Source organism: Bos taurus, chromosome 12 (genome assembly GCF_002263795.3).
Source record: "Bos taurus isolate L1 Dominette 01449 registration number 42190680 breed Hereford chromosome 12, ARS-UCD2.0, whole genome shotgun sequence".
In the NCBI taxonomy this organism is placed as follows: Eukaryota; Metazoa; Chordata; class Mammalia; order Artiodactyla; family Bovidae; genus Bos; species Bos taurus.
Window position 1 is genome coordinate 75,172,292 of NC_037339.1, and position 21,913 is coordinate 75,194,204.

General features: G+C 41.5%; 1 protein-coding gene across 2 annotated transcripts in view; it reads left to right on the forward strand.

Moving 5' to 3' along the window:
* Positions 1–21,913, forward strand: part of FARP1 (FERM, ARH/RhoGEF and pleckstrin domain protein 1) — a 309,098-nt gene that overhangs the window by 22,644 nt on the left and 264,541 nt on the right. The window contains exon 2 of one of the 2 annotated variants that reach the window (XM_059892059.1): positions 8,971–9,061. The exons of the other annotated variant lie outside the window; for it this stretch is intronic. The gene's annotated coding sequence lies outside the window, so the exon portion shown is untranslated. The remainder of the gene's footprint in view (positions 1–8,970; positions 9,062–21,913) is intronic. 2 annotated transcript variants of the gene reach the window in all.

The following is a 21,913-nucleotide window of genomic DNA, read 5'->3' on the forward strand; positions in this document are numbered from 1 at the left end:
CAGAATTTCCCACAGTTTATTGTGATCCACACAGTCAAAAGCTTTGGCATAGTCAATAAAGCAGAAATAGATGCTTTTCTGGAACTCTCTTGCTTTTTCGATGATCCAGCAGATGTTGGCAATTTCATCTCTGGTTCCTCTGCGTTTTCTAAAACCAGCTTGAACATCAGGAAGTTCATGGTTCACACATTGCTGAAGCCTGGCTTGGAGAATTTTGAGCATTACTTTACTAGCATGTGAGATGAGTGCAATTGTGCAGTAGTTTGAGCATTCTTTGGCATTGCCTTTCTTTGGGATTGGAATGAAAACTGACCTTTTCCAGTCCTGTGGCCACTGCTGAGTTTTCCAAATTTGCTGGCATATTGAGTGCGGCACTTTCACAGCATCATCTTTCAGGATTTGGAATAGCTCAACTGGAATTCCATCACCTCCAGTAGCTTTGTTCGTAGTGATGCTTTCTGAGGCCCACTGGACTTCACATTGCAGGATGTCTAGGTTATTATAAAACATTGGATATAGTTCCCTGTGCTATATGGTAGATCCTTGTTGGTTATCTATTTTATGTGTGTATATGCGAATCCCAAACTCCTAATTTACTCCCTTTCCGCCCCCACCCACAGTACTCTCCCCTCTGGTAACTCTAAGCTTGTTGTCCACATCTGTAAATGTATTTCTTTTTTGTAAATAAGGTCATTTATGTATATATTATACATATGTGTGTGTATATATTTTAGATTCCAGATGTAAGCAGTGTCACGTGGTCTTTGTCTTTCTCTGACTTACTTCCCTTCGTATGTGCTCTCTGGGTCCAAGCATGTTGCTGCAAATGGCATAATTCCATTCGTTTCTATGACTGTGAATGACACGCCGTCATGTATATGTGCCACATTTTATCTGTCATCTGTTGAGGGACCTTTTTAGGTGTCCATTGGGTGCTCCCACGTCTTGGCTATTGTGAATAGGGCTGCTGTGAACAGTAGAGTGCGTGTTTGAATCTGGTTTTGAACTTGTTATTTGTCTTTCTACAAATTAAGTGTACTGTAATTTGGCATATCATGCTGATATTGAAAGAAGTGAAAGCCGTCTCCGCGCTTTAGGACAAAGTGTAATGCCTCAAGTAGGTATTGTGGACATGCTGCTCTGCACGTGGACCGTCAGGCCTTGGTTTTCAACCCCAGTAATTCAGGGTTCACGGCAGTTTGAACTCTGTCAGGCTGAAGTTTGTTTTAACACAATGCTGTGGGAACAAGGTTTACAAAGAGAGCAAATAGAGCAAATAGTGAAAATAAAGTTATACGGGGAACGTTTACTCTCCTTAAGAAGAGAGACTTTTCCAACACTTTGGAAAGAATCATTCTTGATTCTTGCCCATTAAAAACAGACCTGGTAGGACCTCTATATGATAACCTCCCATCATTTAAAAAAAAAGCATATTATTCCAGAAATATTTTATGCATAGCCATTTAACACAAATGGTAGCATATACTAGATATTATGTTGTATCTTGTTTACTTAACACACCCTGAAGATTATTTTATATTGGTATGTACAGATCTGCCTCATTTTTTATTGGCAGGTAACATTTCATTTTATGGGGAACCTTTAATTACCTGTAAAGTTGTCCCTGTTGATAGACATTTATATTTCAAATGGTCTGCTGTTAGTAAACAATGCTGCAGAGAAGGTTCTTGAAGTCTCTTTGTGAGTACATCCGAAATACAAATCCCAGAGGTGGGGTCTGCAGTCAGAGGGTGTATTTCTTTTTCGTGTAGATGGATTTGTTGTACTAACTCATACATAGTTCTTACTTTATGCTTTTTCAAGTACTTTGTGGATATTAACTTGTTTAATCTTCAGAGCAACTCTTAGAAGTACTGTGGGTATCACATCTTTACAGATAAAGGAAACTGAGGTCATAGAGATGATGTAACCTGGCTAAGGGCCAGCTCCAGTGAGTGGTGAGCTAGGACTTGAACCCAGGCCATCTGAATCCAGAGAACCCTCTGAATCATTGCATTAACTGCCTGTTCCACTGAGCAACCACAGTCATGTCCAGTGTTCGCTTTTCCTAATCTGATCAGTGAGAAATGCTGCTGCTGCTGCTGCTAAGTCACTTCAGTCGTGTCCGACTCTGTGCGACCCCACCCCAGAGACGGCAGCCCACCAGGCTTCCCTGTCCCTGGGATTCTCCAGGCAAGAACACTGGAGTGGGTTGCCATTTCCTTCTCCAGTGAGAAATGGAAATTAGGGTTTCTTAATTATCACTTGTGTTTTCCTTACTGCTTTTTGAGGTTGGAGACATTTTCAGATGTTGACGAACCACTTGGACATTTTGGGGGGATCTGTCCACTGCTTGCCTGTCCTTTGTCCATTTTTCTGATTGCTGTATAGGAGAGCCTCTGCCTGTGGAGGAGATTAGCCCTCTGTCAAGGGTATTTAAACGCTTTGTCCTGCTCTGTACTTCGCCGTTCGGCTCTGCACTTCGTCAGCCTTTGCTTCTGTGGCGTCTGGGGTCTAGGTCATGTTTGGAGAGAGCTTCTGCTCTCTGAGAGCATTTTTTAAAGTCTCAACTTCTTCTAGAACTTTGTGGTTTATTTATTTTTTTTAATTTATGTTGGTTCAAAGAATAATGTAAGAGTCAAAGGTGGCTAGTTTCCATTTTTGCCCAATTTTCCTTTCCCTGGACTTTATAATTATCTAACTTTTCTTCCACTTCATTTTCCATATAGTTATATAATTCACTCCAAAATTCTCATCTCCTGCCTGAATCCCTCTTAGTTTATTCAAATTCATCAGATGCTCAGATAGTCCCTGTTTTATCCCCAGTCCTCAAGGGGATTTGTCTGGAGGTCTGAGTTGCTCCAGTCTGGCCTGGCTTTGTCTCTGGCCTGGTGAGCATCCCGCCATCTCCCCCTCGGTGACCCTGGCCATCCTCCTTACCTCTGTTACCTGGTGTAGGATCTCTGATGTTATCCTAGGAATCCACCCCCCACCCCCGCCCTGACTTCTCTTCCTGAAATTTGTTTTCTGGAGCCTGTCTTCTCAGTTTTACATCCTCTCCCTCATTTTGGTGGAACCCCTCCCTCAATGTGTGGGAAGAACTTGTAGGGTGGAAGATCTGGAAATTGGATGATGAGTTGAGAGGCTGTTTAGAAAGGAGTTTGGGACTTCGCTGGTGGTCCAGTGGTTAAGAATCTACCTGCCAATGCAGGGGACACGGGTTTGATCCCTGTTCTGGGAGAATTAAGATCCCACATGCCATGGGGCAACTAAACCTGCATGCTGTAACTCCTAAGCACGCATGCCTAGAGCCAGTGCTCCATGACGACAAAAAGGAACTGCAATGAGAAGACACACAGCAACGAAGAATCAGCGCAGCCAAAAATAAATTAATGAATAGATATTAAAAAAAAAAAAAGTTAAAACTCCCAGGGCACAGTGGGCAGTGACTGAATTCTCTCGCCCCGCCCCGCCACCTTCTTCCTTACCTCCCGCTCTCCGTGTGGTATGGTGCAGGGCTGGCTAAGTCATTAGTGTGCCTGTTTCCACTGTGTGTTCACTGCTGGGTCAAATACTGTCCTGTGATTATTTCCTTCAGAAACTTTGTTTTCTCTGGAGATAATTCAGTTCTTAAAAATTGGCCTGATTTGCAGTATACCCATAGCTAACTTCTGTCAAATAATTTCAACAGACCTGCCAGTTTTCTTTCATCTAATTTCCCCCAAACTTTAAAAGCACATCACGTAACCATTCAGTTTCCCCATCTTTTCCCCTGGTGCACACTGTCTGGGGCCCCCACTTTCAGCTCTTGAGCAGATAGCTTGTACTCGAGGCCTAGTACACAGCCATCATTCAGGGACTTTCCTTCACTGTATTTCTTTTCTGGACCCACAGTTTTCTGGGTTACACATCTTCTAATTTCATGATTTACTGCATTGTTTGATAGAACACATACTCAAGTAGCTTTCTCAGAAAGGTGAAAGGTAGCTAAATTCCTTTTGAGTCTTTATATCTAAAAATGTCTCTTAATGTCTGCTTAGATTTGCTTGATAATTTTACCACACGTAGAATTAAAAACTGAAGATACTTTCTCTGACATTTTAAAAACATTGCTCTGTTGTCTTCTAACATTTTTTGTTATGTGATTTAACTTTTTTCTTCTGTGAAACACTTTGGGATCTTCACTTCCCATATTTTAAAGTTTCACAATTTTTGTTATAAATCTCAGTGGGTCCTTTCAAAAATTATGCTGGGCATTTGTTTTTTGTATGGAAACCTTGTCTATCAGTCTGGGACACTTCTAGAATTAAATTTTTTTTTTCTTTTAATTCTGTCTTTCTGTAATTCCTATGTTTTGAGGATTAGGCCTTTCAGAAGATGCCCTACTTACCTTTTAAAATTTTCCATGTATTTATTTTTTGCTCTCTTTCTATGAAATTTCCTCTAATTAACAAATTTAATTATCCATATGATTAATTTCTAAGAGCTGTTTTTCTCACAGCATCTCTTTATTTGTTAGGTTTCCTCTACCCCCTGTAATGTCTGCGTATTTTCACCAGGCTTTTTCCCTTCTCTGTGTTGTGATCCTGCTTTAATTTCATGGGCTTTCTGTAAAGGTTTGCTCAGCCTTGGCTGTTACTAAGCGCGTGTTAAAAGTAAGATACAAAAAATCAGACCTGATTCTCTGTGCATGTGACAGGCTTGCCAATTGTTGATGTTTCTTTAAAGTGATGAAGCAGCAGCTGGTTTTCTCCAACGTTAGTATGTGTGTTCATTCAGGTTCTGCAGAGAAGAATTCCACCAGCCTTGTCTGGGATAAGCCTGGGCTGGGATAAGCTCCGAGTATTCTGGAAACATCTGGAAGCAGAATGGAGGGAGGGGGATGTGGATCCCATGGGGTAGTCAGTAGACTCTCCCTTATTCCCACCATCTCTTTCTGAGTTTTCAGCCCTGAATCACATCACTTTGTCACTGTGCCATCTGTCATCTCTGATCTCCTTGGTTCAGTTTGTTTGGATAATAAGCCTCTTAGCTGGCGCTTGGGCAGATAGGAGGAGGGGACTGGGAGCCCCAAGGTCCATCCTCTGTATTGGACCATCACCCTCTGTTCCACCCCATCTCCCACCTTCCCTTCAGCGGGAGCCTCCCAGACTCAAGAGTGGAGAAGCGTAGGACAGGCCTGCTGGTTGGACCCTCTCTGAGCATCATTTATGATGGAAATCACCAGCTACATGTCTGCTTTCCATCCAAGTGTCAGTTGAATGTTTCGTCTGTTCTCCTCTCAGCTGCTGTATTTTTTGTCCTTTTAAAAAGCTACGTTTACTATCCTTTCAGTCGGGTTTTTGGTGGGAGACGTGTTGCTGGCATGTAGTTTATCTGCCATGTTCAGCTCAAAGTTTATTTTATTTTGTCAAGGTGCAATGTAAAATGGTAAAAAATTACTGTAGAAGCAATAATACATGAGACCAAAATGGTTCCAAAAATTGCAGAATTTTCATTTTCCAAGGGTGCAGATTCAGCCTGATTTATGGATCAGTCTAAGAATGTCAATGATTTGTTATGATCTAGGTTTGCCATTCAAACATACACATGCCCCTGTTTGTACCAGCACACACCTTCCCATTTTTCTGTCTCAGTTTTCTCACCATCACACAGAAAATCAGTCCGTGTGAGAGTTTTTTTTTTTAATTGTTTGACTACAGATGTTTTCGCTCTCCCTGTGGGTGTTTGCCAGCTTCACACCAGGTTAGCAGTTCTCTCCTGGATGAAACAGAGACTTGTCACTATTGATAGCTCCCAGACATGCAAGAGTATGAGAGCCCTAGTTCTGATTAGCCAGAAATGAGACGTTTCTCAGTTGGAATCCAGCTACTGAGTTAATTTTGGCCGCCGAGGGAGATCTCGGTGACCCCAGGGAGGAAGTGCTGGGAAGGAGAGAGAAACTGGCAGAATCAACACAGCTCCGAAAATAGGGTGTCATGGGGGTGGGCATGGGGGATGGGAATGGTCTCAGGCTCCTTGGAGCACTTATGTGACCCCCTCGGAATTTCCCCATGACCTCACCTCCGGGAGGGGGGCGGGGGTTGGGGGTAGCCAAAAGAACCAGGATTGCCTCTGGCAAAGCGCCCTTAACATACCACCCAGCTCCTTAAAGTTCAACATAAAGGAGCCGAGAAAAATTACCTGTGAGTGCTTCACCTGCGCACTTCCTGGTTGTTTTTTTAGACATTGGGCAAGCATGATCGTTCCCATGTTTATTTTTTGGGACGTGGAGAAGCTGGAAAGAGGAGGAAGTGAGCTCATAACCAGCTTTTGGACAGTGCTGACTTGTGCATTTCTTTGTACAGTATTGTGCCAGGCTCTTGACATTCGTTTAAAGCAAAAAAAAAAAAAAACTTTCTCCTTGAACATCTGTGCAAAATCAGAGAGGGTGGAGTTTAGAGCTCGGTGAGAGCTTGGGGTAATTGAGTACATTTCTGAGAGCTGGGGTGAGAGACAGCAAACCCCTCTATTGTGTTGCGTTGGCAACAACCCCGTAGCAAAGGCAGGCCGACAAAACGTGCCAAGAAGAGGCATTCAGAGTGCTGCATAATCACATTTTGAAAAATGTGCAGCCGATAAGTGGGGGAAATAACGCATTCTGGTTGCTTCATAAATAAAAATGGTTAAGGATGGCTGTCATGCTCATGGTTTGAGCTCTGACGGCGTTGGGTACACACATATCAAAAAAAAAAAAAGCAAACCCAGTTTGCTCAATCGGTTTGGCTTACAGCCCCTTTCAAATTTAGCATCGTTTCATTGCATTTTAGTCGTCTTCGTAGCTGTAAGCCAGGAAATCTCCTGCTTAATTAGGTCATTTGTTCCTGAGTTCTGTCCTTGCAAAGCAGGAGCGGAATTTTTATGGGCAGTTGGCATAAATAGAGAAGTCAATGGCAGATCGTTCCAGGGCTCGCCTTCCATTTCAGGTGGTACTTAGGCAAATTCTTGAGAAGGAATGTTGTATATTTTAGGATATCCATCAACTTGGGTGAAACGTCTTCAGGTTTTCATTTTCATTTACCCTGGGATTTTGCCTCTCAACCTGGAGTCTTTGGACCCCTAAGGGGTTTGTAACCCTGGAATGCATTCCTGTGAGCTATTTTCAGGATTTCTGCAAGATTGTAACCAGAATCCCACAGTTGGGGGGACTATGGGTGGATGTAGGAGGGGGGTACCTCTCCTGAAAATTCAGGAAAGCATCCAAGCCTGTTTAGCTTGGCCAGAGCCTTCTCACCTAGGTGTGATCAGAGGCTCCATTGACCGTTCATTACATGTGCCTTTAGTCAGTGAAAGAAGCAGAGTTAGTTTTTATTGTATTTAGTTGCTTTGAGCCACTTTAGCTGCATGCAACAAATTCTGATAAATTCTCTTTTCATTTTTATTGTTACAAATATTTTCTAGTTTTTCTTGTTATGGCTTCTTAGATATGCCCATCATTTAAAAGTGGACATTTAATTTCCAGTTACATGGGGTTCTTAAAGTATCTTTGATATTAAGTTCTCATTTTGATATTTTTTATTTAAATGTTTTCTTTGTAATCACCCTCTGTTTTTTCAGTCTTTTAACTATTGAGGCTTTCAATGGCTAGGTCAAAGATCTCTTTTGGTAAATGTCACACTGCACTTGAAAATATGTGGATTATTTTCAAATATTATTTTGATACTGATTTCTAACATAATTCCATGGTGATAAGAAAACAGACTCTGTATGATTTTAATACCTTTAGACCTTGAAATTTTTGCATGTTTTATGTCCCTGGATGTGTTCTAGTGTCTCCTGGTTTACAGTTTATGGGAACTTGAGTAGAATTTTTATCTTACTGTTGTGTGAAAATTGTATAAGTCATATTGAACTAGTTCATGGTGCTTTTCAGGTCTACTGTATCCTTCTACTTTTCTGTATATTCATTCTATTAAATTTTGAGAGTTTAGTATGAAAACTCCAAGTAAAAATCTTAATTTATCTATTTGAAAAATAATTGTATCATATAGTGGAAATATATGTAACCTTATTCTGTATTTTCCAAGTCTCCTGTAAATGTGTTACCATACTTTCATAATTTAAAAAAAAAAGAATAAAAAAAATTTTTTTTTAAAGTAGAGTTTCTGTATCCTGGCAGATCTGCTTTTTGGACCAAGGGATTAGGGTGTGATGTGGTGGGCTTTAAAAACCCCATGTACTGGTAAATTAAATGTCCACCTTAATTTAAATGTCCCTTTTAGTGAAGGGGGTCGCCCCCTCCAATCCAGAGAGAATAATGGGTCGTGACCCCAGCCCCTGCACCCTCCCCCACTTGCTGTGACAGAGATGGTGCCTGTCCTGTTGCAGTTGTTGAACCGGAAGCTAGGGATTCGCCACAGCCCTGATCTTGGAGTTTGGTGTTGGGAAAGACTCAGCCACCTGCAGACCCGTGCATCCAGGACTCAAGACCAGGCTTGCTTCTTTCCAATTACAGAATGTTTGTTTCAAACCTTAAAAATACACAGAGTAGAGACAAGGAAATTGACCGAAATATGGTCAACTTTTGTTTACCAGTCTTAAACAGGTCAACCAAAGTATCAATCAACCAAAGTATCAAATTTAGCAACTGGTTTGCGGAGATGGCCTTTCTGCTGTAATTTTGCAAATGAATCACTGATGAGACATTCCAGTATTTTAAAGTAGAGGAATATATCTTTAAAATACATATTTGTATGTATAAATATGTCCATATATTAGTGTTTATCTGGAATGTTCTCAAAGGTTGATGGCTTGAAGCACCTGAGAAAGTTCCAGGTTGTATAGCTGAGTCTAGCACGCTTCAGAAATTCTTAAACACATGTGAAGTGTGTGGCAGGAACTCTGGTCAGAGTTGCAGGGAGATCCTGGAGCAGCAGCTTAGAATTTCTGCTTATCGCTGCCTGAAAGTTTCCTATTTCTTCTTTTGTGCAGATTCCAAATGTTTTTGGAAGGCTTGAAAGTGAATAAAATAACCCTTTGACAGAACTGACAGAAACTGAGGGATGAGGGGAGGAGCGGACTGGTGAGTCATTGTGCAGAAGCATTGTGCTGTTAACTTTGGCAAAGACAATTCTCAGAGAAAGCTCTGCAAAATGACCCACTTTTATAGAGCACTTGAACTGTCTGCTTTGTCTCCTGTCTGATCGTCACTTTCCCTCCTTGAATAATAATAACCAATACTTTTAGAGTGCTTGCTATATGTCAGGCATGCCTCTAAGCACGCTACAATGTTAATTTGTTTTCTCAAACCAGTATTGAAGGGTAGATATTATCGCCCAGGAGGAAACTGAGACACAGAGAGGTCAAGCAACATTCCCAGAGTCACACAGCCGGTAATCTGTCGAGCTGTGATTTGAAACCAGGGTGGCCACTGATCTACCTCTGATTGGAACCTGGGTCGGTGGATGAGTGAGTGGGTGTGGTTAAAGTCAGGCTGAGGGTGTTGCTGAAGATTTCTGTAGCAAGTGTTTGAGTAGCAGATGGCTGGGCAGTTGAATGTAGTTAATTTTTGCTAATCAACCAGTCTTTACTGAGGGACCTGCTTTGTGGGCCATTCAAAAACAGGAAGAGTAAGACATGGTTTCCATCTTCAAGGAATTCACAGCCAAAGTTGAGATATGAGTTAGTTTCTCTGAAAATTTATATACTTCCCCACAGAGTCCCTGTAAATAACTCAGTTGGCATGGTTGTGTTTACCTTGGGAGAGGAATAAGTTGCCATCTTAAGTTAGAGATGGAAATCTCCCCAGAAGAGGCAGATTTTTCAGCTGGCTTCTCCTCCTACTTTGTAAACAGACTGGTCTTTCTCATTTAAAAAAATAGTGAACGGCAAAGTTTCTTTCCCAGACCTTCCCCTCTGACCTATTTCTCACTCTCAGATGAATTTCTTGCAAGGCTCTTCTTCATTTGCCTTTCAGCTCCCTCACCTAGTGCTCCTTTTTCAACACATTCTGATAGTTTCCTGTGGAAGTCCTTGCAATAGGTTATTCTGAAACACACACTTTTAAAAGATTTAAAAGTAATATGTGCTCAGGACAGAAAATAAAAAACACACATGCAAAGAAATACAAAGAAAAAGTAAGATACAAACTAATTTCCAATACCTAGAGGTGATCGGATTCAAATATTTTAACTCTTTATTTTTCTCATGTTTATCTTACACATTTTAAAATAATTTGTTTATATGATTTTGTGTGATTATAATTCTTAATCATTCACCGGATGTAATCATAAAGTAGTGTATATAATTTCTTGACTTCTTTTTTCAGATTTAGGTTTATCACTTTACCAGCTAGTTTGAAAGATGAGCTGAAACTCACTTGCAGAGTCTCCCGCGACACCTCCAGTGTGGGATGTGTGAAGATGCTGTGTGTGGGTTTCTCTCTCTGGGTACCAGAGCCTCTCTGATTAGAGCCAATGAGATGAATGAGCTTCCAGTGAATGAGCTTTCAGTGTAAAGACCTGTTGATCATTTGTCAGTTTTCTTTTAGGGTGGTAACTCTAGATTTTTCTTTGTTTGATTTGTTCCCATTTTTCATGTTGGAAGCTTTCCTAAAATATCTGGTTGCCTCAGGCTGTTTATATGTAAGAGTGAAACACTTCAACAGGAGCTGGCAGAAAACTGAAGATGTTGATAGGGCTTGTACGCTGATGGATTGGAACCCATTTTTTTTTTTTTCCTTGGGAACCTCCAGGTTCAGTCTCCACAGGTGGGAAATGCCCTGCCTCTGCCGGGGGTGGGAGATCTTCTAAATTTCAGCCGGAACTCCTATGTTCACCCCTTCTGGTTTCATGGTGTCTGATGCCTACAGATCCTGAGCTTTTCAGGGTTTATCTTAGAATTTGGTGAGCTGCTTCTTGTCATCTTCCTTTTCAGGCATAGGTTCAACTTTCTTCTAACATTCTTGAGTTCACTTTCTTTTAAAATGTTTCTGCTTAAATCTTCTTGTTCCCTTCTGTCTGTTTCTTCTGACTCCTTTTGTGGGACCTCACCTTTTTAATTTGATTACCACCATTGAAGTGGTAGGGGGGCGGGGTTGGTTAGGGAGGAAATAGACATGAGTGCCTGAATATAATCTGTATTGTTTAACCAGGAATGCTCAAGGGCTCTCTTTACTTGCGGAGACACTTAGTATTCTTTTGTAATATGCATGTTGATGCCTGCATAGTGATCACCTGTATGATTCTACTATGCTTTATTGTAGCAGTCCTCTGTTGTTAGACATATTGCTCATTTTTGATAGAAGTGATGCTTCATTTAGTGTTTTTATTTATATACTTTTTCCATATGACTGTTTTCTTCCATTAGATTCCTGAAAATAGAATTACTGTGTTAAAATATATAAGCATTTTAAGGACTCTTGAATACTTCTTTCTGGTTTGTTTTCTAAGAGCTGTGTCAGTTTCTGCAACCACCAGACAGGAATGAGTGTATCCTTTTCATTGTAGATCAGACTTCTCCCTGCTGCTGTAGGCACAGACACTCCTACTGAATGAAACAAAGTTAACTCCAGGAATCCTGCCAGCCCACCTGCCGTGAAGGTGGGGATCTAAGGTCACTTCCTGGCTGGGTGCTCTTGGGCGGATTACTTAACTTCTCTGGGTTTCAGTTTTTTCACCTATGTAAGGGAGATCATAGGAACAATAAGAAATGGAGAGACTAACATTTAGGTTTTTGCCTGCGTGGCAGGCATGGAGAAGATCAAGACCAATAAACTTACTCTTTTAGGTAGTAATGATAAGATGTTCTTTGCTGTTGAAAATTAACTCGTTGTTGTAGGGCAGTGGTATGTAGTTTTGTTCCGTCGCCCAGTCGTGTCTGACTCTTTGCCACCCCATGGACTGTAGGACCCCAGGCCTCCCTGTCCCTCACCATCTCCCGAAGTTTGTCCAGGTGCATGTCCATTGCATTGATGGGTCATCCAGCCGTCTCATCTTCTGACGCCCTCTTCTCCTTTTGCCTTCAGTCTTTCCTGGCATCAGGGACTTTTCCAGAGAGTTGGCTGTTCGCATCAGATGACCAAAATACTGGAGCTTCAGCTTCAGCATCAGTCCTTCCAACTTTCTTGTTACAGAAGGTCAAATAATACAAAATAGTACAAAGGACAAATATATTTTAAAAAGTACCCCAAGTTTCACTATTTAGAAATTGTATTGACATTTTGTAAATTCTATCTGGAAGGTGTTACTGGCCAAATGAGAAGGATGGCTGGAATCTTATCATATGTGTTATTTACATAAAGGTATAAAATAAAACTGACCTTAAAACAAAGGAAAGGAAATTTAAGCAAGACTGAAAGAGTTGCTGACTTCCTCACCAAGACAGAGATTAGAGGTATCTTTAAGAAGCTATATTTATAAGAAAAGATGTTGGGATTAGAACAATTTCTTATAAACTATTTATTGTAAATGGAGACATGTTGACTCCTCTTCTGAAAGTAAAATATTAGCACTGATCTTATGTCCTCCCTCTCCCCAGTTCCATTTTTTTTATCAATTATGAATTTTAAAATGGAAAAGATTGTAGCATTTGTTTTCTGCTCTAAAACCACACTTTCCATAGCTCTTTTCCCTTAGTCCGTTTTTCCCACGGATTCAGGCCTTATCACCAGTCTCCCACCTGTGATTTTGCCATTCTTGAGATTTTAAAAAAACTTTGTGATTCATTCTAGTTTGGCTGCATTTTCATCATCAGGTTGAAGTCCTCATGGATACTGTGCTCTGAACTGCTTCAGAATGGCTGGTTCCTCCCTTAATATGTGAAAGACAGTTTGAGGGTTGAGTTCTGAGGTCACCCTTTCTTGACCTTGGAATTGCAAACATTACTCTCCCTTCTTTTTTAGCATTGGGTATTTGTGGAGGGGAAGGCTGAGGCCAGGTTAATGTTTTCCTCTCTTGCCCATGACTGACTAGTTTTTTCCATTGGACATGCCCATTGGGTTCTCATTTCTTTTGGAATTTAAGCCTCTCTGAGCATTGGCAATTTCATGTCACTTTCCTGGGACTTCCTGTACCACAGTATCTGCAGCGTCAGGTCTGTCTTCTTTTATTTTTTTTCTAAATTTTTAAAATTAATTTATTTATTTTTGGCTGTGCTGTGTCTTCCTTGCTATGTATGCAGGCTTCCTGTAGTTGCAGCTAGCGGGGGCTACTGTTCCTTGCGGTGTGGGGGCTTCTCACTGGAGTGGCTTCTTTTGTTGAGAAGCACAATTTCTAGAGCAGGGGCTCAGTAGTTGTGGCACACGGGCCTAGTTACTCCGAGGCATGTGGGATCTTCCTGGACCAGGGATCGAACCGGTGTCCCCTGCATTGGCAGGCAGATTCTTATCCACTAGGCCGCTAGGGAAGTCCCAGGTCAGTCTTCGTATCAGAAAGTTTTTCATGGTTAGACCTTTTAACACCTTGTACGTAGTTTGGATTGTCTTCACTTTTCAAGACCTGTAGTTGTTGTGTTGTGTACCCTTGTCTTCCAAATCCCTGTCTGTTTTTGCAGTCGTTTATGCAATGATTGTTTCTTCCTACTTCGAGTCATTTCCTCAAGTTTGCTTCCCGTGTGTCTTTGTGTTTTCAGGGGCTTACTGTCTGTTTTATTGGTGCAGCTATGTGGCTTCATTCTATAATCTTTTCATTCATTTTTTATTCTGGCTGTGTTTGGTCTTCGTTGCAGCACGCATGCTTCTCTACTTAGTGCTCGGGCTCCCTGTGCTGTGCAGGCTCGGTTGCCCTGCACCATGTGGGATCTTAGTTCTCTGACCAGGGATTGAACCCTTGTCCCCTGCATTGGAAGGCGAATTCTTAACCACTGGGTCACCAGAGAAGTCCCCTATAATTTTTTTTTAAACTCCATTCTTTAGAAGAAATGTTAAGATGTCTTACTATGATATTTTATATATATATATCTTTTCCCTTATATTTTTTTCTGATTTTTGCTTTATGTATCTGTTTCTTTGCTTTTAGGTGTCTAATAATTTATGATGTGTATCTTCTTTGTGAATTGTACTTTTTATCATTAAAAAATATTCATCTTTGTTTCATGTAAAAATAAATTAATAGACTCCATTTCTTCAGCTTTATCAGGCCATTTAAAATCTCTTGGATTGCTAAGTCACTTTAGTCATGTCTGACTTTCTGTGACCCTGTGACCACAGGTGGCCAGGTTCCTCTTGTCCATGGGATTCTCCAGACAAGAATACTGGCGTGGGTTGCCATTTCCATCTCTAGGGGAGCTTCCTGACCCAGGGATTGTACCCACATCTCTTAGATTATCCTGCACTGGCGGGTGAATTCTTTACCACTAGCACCAAAACTCCATCTCTTCAGCCTTATCAGTCCATTTAAAATCTCTTAGATAAATGATAACCAATTCTTACCTCGTCTCTGAGCCTCTTTATTTTTTAGAGAGGCAGTTTTACCTTGAGTAGTTTGGAGACAAGGGAGAACTGTTTTTTCCCCTGACCTCTGAGTCTGTTACCTTTGTTGATTTCTGTGGCCAGCTTCCTGGGCACATGATCCGTACATTTGCTCAGGGCCCTACGCTTAGATCACACGCCGCCATCGCTGTCTTGAAATTCCCAATAATTCCTGAACAAAGGGGTCCTGTGTTTTCCTAATGTAGCCCTGCTCCTGGTAATTGTTTTTACTTGTGCTTATTATTATCTGTCTCCTGCTTGCATTCCTGCTCCCTGTGTACTCATATTTGAATGAGGCTGAGCTATTTGCTAACAGGGCTGATGTGTAGGAGATGTTAAAGGTCGGAAGGCTGGGGTGGGAAGGACAACGAAACATCTGCTCGTGTGCGTTTCATCCACTGCCCTTTTTCCCATTCTCTTATTTCTTATACCCTGAAAAGGATCTTCCTGCAGGGTTTTTTATTATTATTTATTTTTGGCTGTGCTGGGTCTTCACTGCTGTGAGTGCTTTCTCTAGTTGTGGTGAATGTGGGCTTCTCTCTAGAGTGGTGCCCTGGCTTCTCACTGCAGTGGCTTCCCTAGTTGCAGCACACGGGCTCAGTAGTTGCGGTTCTCGGGCTCTAGAGCACAAGCTCAGTAATTGTGGTACATAGCTTAGGTGCTCTGTGGCATGTGGGATCTTCCCAGACCAGGAGTCTAACCTGTGTCTCCTGCATTGGCAGGCAGATTCTTTACCACTGAGCCACCAAGGAAGCCCCTTCCTTCCCTTTTAAAAATTTTAACATGTCATTTTAAAGGTTCAGGCTATAATAAGGGTATGGGAGACTATTTGATCAATGGAAAATTATTCACACTAGATTTACATTTAAAAGCAGTTTATAAAACAGGGTGTGTGGTGTGATCCTGTTTTTGCTTCTTAGAAAAGTATGGACTGGTGCATTAAAAAATATTTGAAGGAAAAAAGATACCAAAATGTTATTTCCTAGATTTGTAAAGATCAGGCTGCTCTTCCCTGTGATGGCTGTGGGTAGGAAGGCTCTGGGGCCTTTAGAATATCTCAGTACTAATAAGACCTCCGAATTTTTGAGAAACTCATCTTTCTCAAAGATTGTTTCAGTTATTGAGCCTCCTCTGCTTTTGTGGATTCAAGTAAAATTCATTTTATGTTTTTGGCTAATAGTTGGTGATCTTTCAGTTTATGACTAATTTTTAAGGTACATAATTTTTTGATGAGGTGCTTTGGATGGGGAAGAACTATTTAATGATCAGCTGTCTTGAAAAGCAAAAACAAGAACAGCACTCTGGTTCAGAGCATTCGCTGATTCCTGTGGTGTATGTATGTCCACCGTGGCCAATTTCAGGCTACCAGAGAGACATGATTGAACACAGGATTAGAAACGGCCATGCACTGGTGGGAGTGTTCTGTAATATTGTCACTAGGCAGATATCATAGGCAAAATTAACCTGAAGAGCATAGATCGTAGTAAAAATCCAGGGAAATAATTAGGAAGTTGAGTCAAAAATATTTTAATCTGGGCAGTTGGATGGATACCACGTGGAGCTGGAGATTAGATTTGCAAAAGCCATTTGACTGTTGAAATAATCTCATGGAGAGGTTTGACGGAGAAATGGAAAGTTAGTTCTCTTACTCCCATTTTCCTCTTATTGATGTAATTAATTTCCACGACCAGAGTTTGGGTCAAGTGTTGTCCATCGATTTTTTACCTTTATTTAAATCCTGCTGTTTAATATAGCATACAATACATGTGTTGAATATTCTTTAGGGAGCTCATCCAATCATTAAGACAGTTAGCTGTGACTTGAGAAAAATAAAATATAAAACTTGAGGGGGAAAGTGTTCAGATGTGGTCTTTTGAGCCATGAAAACAAATACCTCAAGCTCTGAAGTTCTTTCCAATGAGCGTAGTGTGTGTTCTAGTGAACGTGAGTTGGTGGTATTACCAGCTTGAACTTGGCCATTGGTCATCCTTCATGGCCTGTGGACTCTTCTGGTGAGACTTTCACATTTTGGCAGGACCCCTGAGGGCAGGGACCTTATTTCATTCCTGAATGTCTAGAACAGCTCTTGCAAGAAAGAAGACCCAATAAAGACTTGTTGAATGAAAGGAGTTCCAAGATACCAAGGTGAGGGCATGATATGTGAAAGGCTTATGGTGACGTCCTAATGCCTTGACTATGCCTGAACTGGCCAAGTTTACTTGAGCGTTTGTTGCAGCCCTGACTGTGAACTTGAGGGCAGTGAAGGCTGAACTGGCCCTTTGAAGACCACCTCACCGCACTGCTGCACACCCCCCTCCTCCCGCTGCAACTACTTCCTAGAGATGAGTTTCTAAGCAGTCTTCCTTCAGAACTGTTTGTAGTGTCAGATAGGAGTGCTTGTCCTGGCTTTCCAAGGTACAAGTGGGTTCAACTTTAGTTGACATTAACCTTGTGTGTGGTTAGGGAAAAGCATTGGCTTCTTCAACATTGGGGGTTTCTCTGGCGGCTCAAACAGGAGAGAATCTGCCTACAGTGCAGGAGACTCAGGTTTGATCCCTGGATGGGGAACATCTCCTGGAGAAGGGAGGAATGGCTACCCCCTCCAGTATTCTGGTCTATGAAATCCCATGGGCAGAGTAATCTGGCAGGCTACACTCCATAGGATCCCAAAGAGTCTGACATGACTGAGCCACTAACACTTCATCAGGAAACCAACCCTACATCAATCCTAAAGGAAATCAACCCTGACTGAATATTCATTGGAAGGACTGATGCTGAGGCTGAAGCATTTGGCCACCTGATGCAAAGAGCCGACTCACTGGGAAAGACTCTGATGCTAGGAAAGATTGAAGGCAAATGGAGAAGGGGGTGGCAGAGGATGAGATGGTTAGCTAGCATCACTGACTCAATGGACATGAATTTGAGTAAACCCCAGGAGATACGGGAGGACAGGACAGGGGAGTCTGGCATACTGCAATCAATGGGGTCGCAAAGAGTCGGACGCGACTCAGTGACTGAACTACTTCAACAGGACATTTCCAGGTTTGCAACTCTAGGTGGACTGCAAATGGATATGGCCCATGGAGGTTTGCCAGCATGGTGGGTGTCAGACTTCCATCGGCTTCCCAGCATCCCTTTCCCCAGGGTGGTAGAGAGAGCACTTCCTCTTCTACCTGTTGTGTGATGCATGACCACTTCCTGTTGTCTTCCCCAGAAGAGAGCAGGACTCGATAGCCTGATGGGTGCTGGCTGGTGGTGATGTCCTCACTGACTGCAAACAAGATTTAGGTGACAGGATGGTCAGGTGCATGAACTCATGCCCTCTGAAGGGTTTTACGTATTGTGTTAGCCAAAACATTCATTCGGATTTTTCCATACCATGTTACGAAAATCCAGAATGAACATTTTGGCCAACCCAATAGATTGGGCAGCTGGGGCAGGCTTCTTAAGGTTGTGATGGTCAGAAATGAGTATTTTTTTTTTCTTTTGTGATCATGAAAAAATAATAGCATTTAAACTATATTAAAGACTTTGTTTTTCATACATTTCTTTTTAAAAAAATGTTTATTTGTATTTATTTATTTATTCGGCTGCATCGGGTCTTCGTTGTGATAGGCAAGCTTTTCACTGTGTCACATGAGGTCTTTCGTTGCTGTGCACAGACTCTCTAGTTGTGGCACACGGGCTCCCAAGCGCACGGGCTCAGTTGCCTCACGGCATGTGGGATCTTAATTCCCTGACCAGGGATGGAACACGTGTCCCCTGCATTGCAAGGCAAACTCTTAACCACTGGACTGCCAGGGAAGTATAATGCACTGTTAAGTAATTGTTCAGTGTCTACCCAGAATATCATTGGTTGCTTTAGACACGTTCACAGAGGATGCCTGTTCCTTTTTTTTTTTTTTTTTTGCCACAATTTGGTCATTGTCACAGGTAGACAGTAAGAGCTTTTAATTATCTGGGAATAATTACAGATTCTGCTAAGACATTTGGTATTATAATGAGCAGTACTGACAAAGATTTGAATTAATGATACATTAGTTAGCCAGATTATGTAAATCATAGAAATAGAAATTCCCTCACTAACCAGATGTAATATTAAAATTAAATATATTCTCAATAGAGAATATTTACTTATTGCCATGCATATTGCAAAGACATTTCAAGTTGGGCATAGTGAATTTTTAACTTAAAATCTACTTAAGGTCTAATGTAATAAATATGTATATTTTAAAATTTATTTTTGATTGGAGGATAATTGCTTTACAGTGTTGTGCTGGTTTCTGCCATGCAGTAACATGAATCAGCCATGGGTATACATATGTTCCCCTCTCCTTGAACCTCCCTTCTACAACCTATCCCACCCTCCTCTCCGTTGTCACAGAGCACCGAATTTGAGGTCCCTGTGTCATACAGCAAATTTCCACTGGCTATCTAATTTTACATATGGTAATGTAAGCGCCTATTATACAGAGTGAAGTAAGTCAGAAAGAGCAAAACAAATACTATACATTGACGCATATACATGGAATGTAGAAAGATGTCACTAATAAATGTATTTTGAATTTTTGTATTCAGCTCCCCAGAAAAGATTTCAAGTGTACCTAGTGTATTATCCCAGTTTCAAGAGCAACAGCCGAGGTTTGTGATTTCTGTGAACAGAAACCTTCTGGGTGATTCTTGTTGGAAAACTTATTTTTTTATCATGTAAGTTCTCCATCTTCACATTATGTAATAGCTTTTCTTTTTTCTTTCGCCTTTTACCAGAATGTCTGTATTTCGTGGCTGAGATTTGCTGTCTTCTGTCTTTTGCCTGTTGCCACCGTCATTCCCCTTCTGCCCCTGTCCCTTTGGTTATCTTGACCCTGTCTGTAATAGCCTTTCTTAGCTTTTCTCTTTTTGAGCTGAGCTGCTGAAGAAATGTTGCTTAGCAATGCCTCAATGTCTGCAGCGCTCACGGGATTAAAGCAATCTCCAGTCCTTTGTTATTTTCTTTTAAAAATATTTTACAATGGTCTCTTTTCTTCGAGGATATTTTGCATTGATACATGAACAATTACTGCACAAAACCTTTTAGGTGAACCCTTTTCCTCTGTTGCACCTCTGTACCATCTTAATAAATCATAATACTCTGAGAAAGTTCCTTGCTTTTTAGGCTGTTCTTTCTCCAGATCCTTTCATTATAGATCAATGTTTGAAGAAGATCTCAAAGTTTTTAACTCTGTGTTCCTTTTGTATCTTTTTTTTTCTCTCTCAAACTTATTAGAACCAAAATCGAGGTTGATGGGTAGGTAATTTGTAGAGTTCATTTTCTTCCCACCCAGATAAATTGATAAATATTAATAATAGTAGTCATGATATTTCAAGTAAATCTATAAACTGTAGTGTCTTAGCTCAGTCTGCCAAAACAGCAAACCCTAGACTAGATGACATAAAAGTAGAAATATATTTTTCACAGTTCTAGAAGCTGGGAACTCCAGGATCAAGGTGCTGGCTAATTTAATTCCTGGTATGAGCTCTCCTCCCGGTAGCAGCCACCTTCTCACACGTGCTTCATGGTCTTCCTTGGTAGGTGTACATGGGAGGTGAGATCCCTCTCTTCTTAAAAGGCCACCCAGCCTGTGGGATTAGGACCCCACCTTATGACTTCATTCAGCTTTAATTACCTCCTAAAAGCCATATGCTTCCCAGGTGGCTCAGTGGTAAAGAATCTGCCTGCAACGCAGGAGATGTGGGTTCCATCCAGGGTTGGGAAGATCCCCTGGAGGAGGAGGAAATGGCAACCCACTCCAGTATTCTTACCTGGGAAATCCCATGGACAGAGGAGCCTGGTGGGCTACAGTTCAAAGGGTCACAAGAGTTGGGCATGACTTAAGGACTAAACAACAACAGAAGCCATATATCCAAATGTAGTTACATTGGGGGTTAGAGTTTCAGCAAATGAATATTGTGGAGACATAATTCAGTCTGTAGCATTTAGCTTCTTTTCTTTCTGGTTTTTTTTTTCATGCTACCTGTTACATAGGTATCCTTGACTCCAGAATGCCAATTACAAATACTCTAAATATGCAAACGCTGGCCTCCTACCACTTCCCCTAGACCAGCTCCTGTCTCTATCACCCATCAGTGCCCTAACCCTCCTGAAGAGCGGACACAGCCAACGCGGCAGGACCTTTCCTCCCCTGTCCCACTCTGCTGGAGGCATGAGGGGACCCCCCAGTCCTGTTTCTGTTGTCACGTTCCCTCCGCTGCTGCTGCCCTGCTGGGTACCCCACAGTGGTTCCTAGTTCTTCGTGCTTGAGAGAGCTCCGACCTGCAGAACCCTGACCCTACTCACGCCTGGGAATCTAAGAGTGTTCTCAACATCTAAGACGCTGCTCGGATGGTCTCCCCCTTGCCCCCCACCCCTAGTGGAGCCGTCTGAAACAGGTCAAGTGAGCAGTGGCTTTGGGCTATAGGATGTACTTCTCAATAGAAATGAAACTGTCTGGACTGTAGCTGAGCTTTATTGTTCTGAAATGGCCTTTCAGGGTTGGTTTGAGAACCCTTCCACCATGTAACAGTGAAAAATGGTTTTGGGGTTCCAAGTATTCATCATTATGGGAGAAAATATATGGAATACAACCTGTTTATAATCTCTAGACTACCGAGATGAATGTAATCCCAGTTACAAAGGCATTGTAGAAGATTCTCCTCCTTTATTTTACTTGTGTGTGTGTTAGTTGCTCAGTTGTGTCTGACTCTTTGCAACCCCATGGACTGTAGCCTGCCAGGCTTCTCTGTCCATGGAATTCTCCAAGCAAGAATACTGGAGTGGATTGCCCTTCCCTTCTCCAGAACTTCCCAACCCAGGGATTGAACCCTGGTCTCCAGCATCACAGGCAGATTCGTTACCATTTGACCTATAGGGAAGTCTTATTTTATTTTTAGTATTTCTTTATTCCCACTCCTACAATGTAGCAATAAAGCCAACTTGTCAAAGGAGAAATTCCTTGCATCCAACACCCACACCCTGCCGATGGTGTCTATAATCATTGTACAGAAGTGATTTTACCTTCTTTTTTTAGCTTTAATATAACCAGCTGATTTTTCTTTTTTTTTTTTCCCAGCTGATTTTTCTATACTGCGCTGTCTTCATGTTTATAATTTGTGAGTGTTTACTGTTCCAGGCCATAGATATAACCATAGTTTGGTTAGTCATTCTTGGGGTATTTTGAGTTGACATTTATGTAAGCAAGACTACAAAGAACACATTTGTATTTGTAGCCTTTTCATTCCTTGGGATGTTTTCCCAAAGATAAATTCTTATAAGTGACAAATTATAGACACTCCATGGTATTTACGGTATTGGGACATATTAGTTTCTAGAAGTGTTATGGCACATTTCCAGCAACACCAGCAAGGTAACTTTGAGTTATACTTAATATTATAATAGTAAGTTATACTTATTGTTACTGAGCACACTCC